The sequence below is a fragment of the Manacus vitellinus genome, unplaced genomic scaffold, assembly GCF_001715985.3.
Source record: "Manacus vitellinus isolate BGI_N305 unplaced genomic scaffold, ASM171598v3 scaffold_123_pilon, whole genome shotgun sequence".
Classification (NCBI taxonomy): domain Eukaryota; kingdom Metazoa; phylum Chordata; class Aves; order Passeriformes; family Pipridae; genus Manacus; species Manacus vitellinus.
This window is the reverse complement of record NW_021938915.1, coordinates 375,537-382,234: the sequence shown is the minus strand read 5'-3', so window position 1 is coordinate 382,234 and position 6,698 is coordinate 375,537.

Here is a 6,698-nt window from a genome sequence, read left to right as displayed (position 1 = left end):
GGAAGCACCCCTGCCAGAGGGGCATCTGCAAGAAGGTCAAAGCTTGAGGGCGACAGTCGTGGCAAGGAAACAAGGGAAGAAGCGAAGGAACACGGAATGGGACCGACAGGACACGGCAGGACACGACAGGACACGACAGGACACGACAGGACACGACAGGACACCCCAGAGGGAAGCGACGCTGGAAACCAGGACCCCACGTCAACTCCCCGTAGTGCTTTAGCTTAGATTTCTTTTATTCTCCTGGCTTTGCATCTTGTGCCTGTGCTTTTAACTCCCCCTCCCCGGTCTGGCGCTGAGCAGGGTTTTGGGAAGGAAGGGATTTGGTCTGAACAGCAGGGATTTGGTCTGGAGTGGCAGGGATTTGAAGGGGACTCGGCAAGTGCGAGGGAAGGGAACGTCGCGAGGAAACGGGTCACGCTGGAGGAACTGGGGATTGGGTTTGGCTTTTCTTGGCTCTAGAGAAACTGCTCCTTCTAGTCTGCATCAGCCTTTCTGCAAATGTTCACTTCCACTTTGCATTCACATTAAAATGCTCCTGCATCAAACCATTGGCCTTCTGAATCTCCTTTTGCCTCTGCTCCTTGGTGTCTCTCTCGGTCACACTCAGCCTTGTTTAGACCAACAGGGGAGACTCTTCCTCCAGACACTGAACACCTGGTGCCCAGGTAAAGTTAAGGAGCTGGTTCTGCTCTCTGCCAAAAGGGGATGTCAGTCATGTGGTCCAGGAAAGCAGTGAAAGGTCTGATTCCCAGGGGAACCTGGTCCTGCCTTTTCTGGGTGAAACCCTCCAAATCACAGCAAAATGTCTGGTTTTAGAGTGTCCTGTTCTGGCTCATACCCAGCCCTGCTTGGAGACTTTCTTCTCTAGGAACAAGCTGCTCTTGTTTCTGCATCCCAACTCTTCTGAGCTGCTTTTGCACAGGACTCTTTTCCACCTCCCCGTGGTGACAGTCACGGCTGGACCTGAGCCCCAGTTCTGGGCAGAGCCCCAGTTCCAGCATCTCCCAGCTGGTGCCAGCAGTGGAGCCCTTTGGGCTGCTCAGGACACCAGGCGTGTCCTGCTCCTGCCAAGCAGTTCCAGGTGGTGTTTTTATACCCAAGGTTGTGTTAATTCCATCCTTCCCTAATGGCTCCCTGCTCCCTGCACATGTTTGCTCCCTGGGTGCCTCTGGAATTCCGTGTCATTCCTGCAATTACACCCACCCAGAAACATCCCAAGGCTTCCTGAGAACAAAGGGAGCCAGGATGCTTCCCAGACACTCACTGATGTGTTACACCTGTAACGTGGGATGTTAATTTAGTGCTAATAGTATATTATTTGGGTTACACTCCCCAAGACTCTGTAATAAGTGATGAAGAAAAAGGTCATTATTTCACACACGTTTATTTCTATATCTTCTCGAGATATTTATTTTTTTTTTTTAGTAAAATGATGATTTTCACTATAAAGTTGCTCTTCTTCTGTTTTATGATGCCTTTCATGCCCATGATCAAGACATAAAGCTGTTTCTAATTAGCTTCAGTTTAAAAGAGGGGCTCAAAAAAGACATTTGGGCCCCTCAGCCCAGTCATTCCAGAAGTTCACTCTTCAGGTGACCACATTTTATAACAGGACGGGGTTTTTCAATATTAAAAATAAATTAGAATCTTTATTCCTCTGTTGAGAACCCTGTGAAGCCCCAAGTTGCCAGGCTGGGATGTTGCTCTGCCGACCCAGTTCTGTGCTGGGGCTGCTCCCTCCTGTGGAATCAGCTCAGGCTGACTCAGCCCCGGCCTGGCAGGGACTGCCAAACCTGCCTGGGAGGCTGGGTCCTGCTCCAGGCTGGCCTAGGGCTCCAGGTCCAGGCTGGTTTAGGGCCATGCTCCAGGCTGGTCTAGATCCATGCTCCAGGCTGGTCTAGATCTGTGTTCCAGGCTGGTCTAGATCCATGCTCCAGGCTGGTTTAGGGCCATGCTCCAGGTTGGTCTAGATCCATGCTCCAGGCTGGCCTAGGGCTCCAGGCTGGTCTAGATCCATGCTCCAAGCTGGTCTAGATCCATGCTCCAGGCTGCTTTAGGGTCATGCTCCAGGCTGCTTTAGGGCCATGTTCCAAGCTGGTCTAGATCCATGTTCCACGCTGGCCTAGGGCTCTAGGCTGGTCTAGATCCATGCTCCAGGCTGCTTTAGGGCCATATTCCAGGCTGCTTTAGGGCCATGCTCCAGGCTGGTTTAAGGTCATATTCCAGGCAAGCCCAGGCACGTTCTCCCAGCCTGGGTCCCCACGGACCAGCCCTGGAGTGCCCTGGGTCGGTGTTTGGAGCCCTCCCTGCCAACCACCCGCCCAGGAGAGCCCCTGGCTGTGCAGCCACAACCTCTGCAGAGTCCTCCTCAGCTCCTGTTCCCCGAGATCAGCCCCTGGATCAGCCCCAGCCCGTCCCTCCCCTTCACCTCTGTCTCTGTTTACAGCCCAAGGCAGCTCCAGCCACTTCCCCAGCTCTTCTCCTTGGCATCACTTTGGGCCATCGCTGATATTTTATGCAAAGTGGGTGGTTATCACGTCCCTTTCCACAGAAAAGGTAATTGCTGCCCTAAAGAGGATGGATTTGCTGCCAGGGGGGAGCCTGGGTTAGACTCAGCTTCGGTATCTTTTGAAATATCTGACACAAATTCTGGTGTTTCCTAAACTCCACAGAGGAGTTCTGAGGTTTGGCTGCCCTGAGATAAATCCAGTAACACAGTTCTGGTCTGGCAGGAAGAAAAAAAAAGCAGAGAAGGAAAGAAAAGGGGATTATTGGGAGGAGAATCAATTCATATTTACAGCTGAGGGACACTCAGGGAGTGACAAACCTAAAGAGCTTATTCAATATTAAATCCTTGGAAAGTCTGGGCCCTGTGGGTCTGTTTGGGGCTCCACATGAGGTCAGTGCAGAGGTGACCTTCCTGTCACTCCTCTCAGGGTCACCTGGCCCCGAGCAAAGCAGGGGGACCTGTTCCTATGTTTTTTCTTTAGAACAGCTACAGCTTGATCCAAAAAATTAATACCATGAGTGCATTAAAAAGATTGACAAGTGTAAATATTTATCTGCACATTTTCCAAGCGGTTCAGGAATGTTCCAGCACTCCCAGGGCCCCGTCCCTCAGCCAGATTTAATCTCTGCACATGAATCAGCCCTGCCAATGCTCCAAATATTCCAGTTGCCAAACCTGGAGTCAGTCAGACCTGCTAATGAACCAAAAGGCTTTGTTTTGCATGAAGAGCAGAGAGAATCCAAGAATGGTTTGGGTTGGAAGGGACCTCAAAGCTCATCCAGTCCCACTCCTGCCCTGGGCAGGGGCACCTCCCTCTATCCCAGGTTGTTCCAAGTCCAACCTGGCCTTGGACACTTCCAGGGCTGGGGCAGCCACAGCTGCTCTGGGAAAGCCATTCCAGGGCCTCCCCACCTCACAAGGAAGGATTCCTTCCCAGTATTTAACCTGAATTTCCCCTCTGTCAGTGTGAACCCCCCCCTTGCCCCATCACCCCAATTCCCGATGAACATCCCTCTCCAGCTTCCCTTTAGCCCCTCAGACCCTGGCAGAGCCTGGCAGAGCCTGGGGCTGGCTCAGAAGGGGCCTGGCAGGAGATGCTGCCCCTGTGGCTGCAGATGGGCAGGTTGGCACCTCCCAATCCTGCTGGGAGACACCCCAGGGGTGACCAATCCCCCCCAAAGGTTCCACTGGTGATGTTTCCCCAAGGAGATTGTGAGTGGGAGCTCTGGGAGTTGTCACCTCCCAATCCTGCTGGGAGACACCCCAGGGGTGACCAATCCCCCCCCCAAAGGTCCCACTGGTGCTGTTTCCCCAAGGAGGTTGTGACTGGAAGCCCTGAAAGCTCTGAAAGCTTTAGAGTTGGTGGTTCCTGAGTTAAACCCAAAGTCTCTGAGCTGGTTTCTCAGCTCCAGGGCCCAAACCCTCCCCAGCTGGTCCATCCTGCCCTTCCCAAGGTGCTCAGGGATGGGGAGCTGGCTTGGAGGAACAACACAATTGTCCCCATTATAACACCAGTTCCCCCTGGCAGCAGCCAGCAAACCACCCTCGAAGCTGCTGGAAACTCCTCCCTGAAGTTGCATTTTCCTGCCATAAATTATTCATTTGTTTCCCCCCTCGATTCAGAAGCTCCAGAGACCAAAGCACTGCCCAGAGGAGGAAAGGCTGGGAGGTGAACGTTGACAAAGGCACCGCTAAAATCAGGATTAGCAGGAGCTTTGTTTCCCAACAGCTCTGCTGCTCTTGCACCTCTTAATTGTTAAATGTAACTGGGATGGTTGCATTTATAGGGGTTCTGTAAACCTGCCTCCTGCCACCCCACACGCTGTTATTTGTAAGGAAAAGCCCTCAGGAAATGTCTCCTGGCCCGTGTTGGTGCAGAATCTGCTCCTTCAGGGTGTCCAACACAACTGGAGCTTCCAACAGGAATTTACAGGCTGTGTAATGAGATAATGAGTCCATAATTGTTAATCCCAAATCTGCTGCTGATTCCTCAGAGGAGCCTCAACTGTGGCAAAGAGTGGAAGGGATTCTCTCCCTCCTGGACTTTATTTTTACTGATTTATGGTTTGCTGCCTGTTTTGGGGCTTCCAGAGACTCAACTCTCCCTCCCCTCAGAAGACCTCGAGGTGCTGGAGCCTGTCCAGAGACACGACGTTGCTTTTCAAAGAAAATGGGCAATTTAGATTTTGAAAACTTTGGGGTTAAATGCCTTGCTCGACGTGTTGATCCCCAGATCCTCCAGCTGGAAGCAGAGCTGGAGAGTAAATAAATCCCTGGGCTCCCAATTTCCACGGGGAATCAAAAATTCTTCACACAATGACAAGTAAAACTATCCCTGGAGAAGGAAGGCTTGTGGAATTTGTGCTGTGTATGTTTAATGAGAGCATCTGAATTTATCCCACTACAAGGCTGGTTTCAATTTTTTTTTTTTTTTTTTTTTAGCAGCTTAAGCTCAGATTTTATGCAGGGAAATCTTCTTATGTATTTTTCAATTGATAGAGCAGATTTACACCATACAAAGACCAGAAGGTCTGTGAATTTAACACTTTGATTGTAGTGCAGCAAAGGAAATAAATTGCCTTCTGTGTCAAAGAAAACAACCGTGACCTGCAGAGCCACGAAGTGTCTGCCCAGGAGGACGAGGAGATTAAGTTTTGAAGTGAAACTATTACTCATTATCAAGAACCCAAAAGTGCAACAACATGTAATTAATGTTATTACAGCCGAGCTCTGTAGCTACAACACGTTAATCACACGGAGGCGCTTTGATTCTGCGGCAAAAAAAAAAAAAAAAAATTAAAACAACAACAAGGTAAGTGTTGCCTGGAGCTCCCTCATAACCATCCCCCAGAATTAATCCGTGCCTAAAGTACAGGGCTGGAGCCGCGCAGGGCGGGACCGGGCAGAGGGAGGCAGGAGTTGCAGCAGGGGCTGGTTCTGCCCATCCCAGAGGAATTCTCCTTCCTCCTGCCCCATCCAGAGGCGGAGGGCAGGAGGTGTATTTGTCAGAGCTGGGATTATCCCGCTCGGGAGGGTCAGAGGGGACCTTTGCAGCCCCCGCGGGGATGGATCTCCAAGGAATGGGGGGGCGGGAGGAGAACACGGGGACAGTTCGTGTCTGGAGAAGGGACCTGCCCCCGGAGCTCCGTGACCGCCGTTCCCCGGGAACAGGGAATGGGGCCTTAAAGCTCGTCCCCTTCCACCCCCGGGCTGCTCCAAGCACCTTAAAGCTCATCCCGTTCCACCCCCAGGCTGCTCCAAGCACCTTAAAGCTCATCCCGTTCCACCCCCAGGCTGCTCCAACCCGGCTTTGGACACTTCCAGGGCCGGGGCATCCCTGGAATAACCTGTGCCAGGGCCTCCCTCCTCCCCCAGGGAAGGATTCCCTCCTAATTTCTGCCCTAAACCTGCCCTGGGTGGGTTTTTAACGCGGCCCCCGCAGCTCTGCTGGGGCTGAGTCCAAAGGTGGGACTCGATGACCTGGGAGGTCTTTTCCTGCCCAGATGATTTTGTGATTCCGCGTTGTCGCTGCAACCGGTGATCAAGGGGAAGCCCAAACCACCCGTCCGATGGATATCGCCTTTGGGGGCAGAACAACCCCCCTCCAGAGGTAATTACGGCGGGCGAGGAGCGAGCCAAGGCACAACATCCGATTTGCAAGTAAATGAGACAATCGCCTACAAATAGGCCCTTTACCCTCCGGGCACTTGCAGGGATTGTATAAAAGCACTCGCAGCTCAAGGCTGTTTAACCTCCATCTCCGAACTTTCCCTCTTCGGCGGATCAGGTAAGTCCGGGCTTACTCTTTTGACTGTTAAATCTTCATTTTTCAGCGCTGAGCTTTGTTCCTCTGCCAAGCGACAAACGGGTCTCTGCTGCGGGGTTTGAGAGGTGTGGATTTGGGGAGCTGATCTCAGACTTAGGGACCCCTAAGTGATTCAGAGACTTTTCCTCGAGCGCGCGGGGCTTTAAATTCTCTCCTCTGCTCGTCCCGCCTCGCTACGGAAGCGCTTCGATGCTGTAAATTTGTTTTTAGGATGGTTATTCAGCCGGATTCGCTGGAGGGAGCTGGGCAGCAGCTCCAAGGTGTGCTGGGTGTTATTTTGATCTCCTCCCTGTCCTTTAGACCGATCCCCGGACCCAAAGCCTCTCCTGCCGTCCCCAGAGCCATGTCCTACTGCGGAGA